The sequence below is a fragment of the Chaetura pelagica genome, unplaced genomic scaffold, assembly GCF_000747805.2.
Source record: "Chaetura pelagica isolate M959 unplaced genomic scaffold, ChaPel_1.0 scaffold288, whole genome shotgun sequence".
In the NCBI taxonomy this organism is placed as follows: domain Eukaryota; kingdom Metazoa; phylum Chordata; class Aves; order Apodiformes; family Apodidae; genus Chaetura; species Chaetura pelagica.
The window spans coordinates 1,123,944-1,124,537 of record NW_009954190.1 but is presented as its reverse complement, the minus strand read 5'-3'; the positions used below and the strand labels follow the sequence as shown (position 1 = coordinate 1,124,537).

The following is a 594-nucleotide window of genomic DNA, read 5'->3' as shown; positions in this document are numbered from 1 at the left end:
CTAGTCTGCCAGGTAAAATACTTTTTCAACAGTAGATTTTTCATTGTACTTCAGCTTCTCAATTACAACACAGAAGAAAACCTAGTATTTAGCCCAGAAGCCTATATGCAAAGACATATGCTAACTATTATGAACATGTGTGCAAACATACTGTAACAGAAGAGAGTCACTTACTTGATGGTCCATGAGAGTCTCTGTTATCACTGTGATGCTGTGTACACATACAATTGAAGAACGAAGAACAGCAAACAAAAAATATCCAGGCCAGGAAGAAGCAAGTGCACAAAAGCAGCAGCAACGGGAAAGAAGAAGGACAATGAAAACAGTGTTAGTTCATAACTAGAATACATCATGCACCTCAATAGCAAAGGCAAGGCCTCAAGAAACTTAGTAGTTCAGAAAAGTTGAAGCAACAAAACTGACAAATATATGCTTACAGAGAAGCCATTATTAGAAGACATCATCATATATGGTTAGTAAACAGCAGCTGCCCCAATTGCTAACTCTGAGCGGAACCTCTCCATCAGCAACAGGTAGCACTTTAAATTGCTTAGGATGCAAGACAAGCAGTGCAGTCTTAAAATTTAAGCAGAC

At 38.6% G+C, this 594-nt stretch overlaps 1 protein-coding gene across 1 annotated transcript in view; it reads right to left on the bottom strand.

The window, feature by feature from the left end:
• The window catches only part of OSBPL8 (oxysterol binding protein-like 8), a 55,489-nt gene extending 55,284 nt beyond the window's left edge, over positions 1-205 (bottom strand). Inside the window, exon 1 of the mRNA XM_010003065.1 lies at positions 175-205. The gene's annotated coding sequence lies outside the window, so the exon portion shown is untranslated. The remainder of the gene's footprint in view (positions 1-174) is intronic.
• Between the last annotated feature and the right edge of the window lie 389 nt (positions 206-594).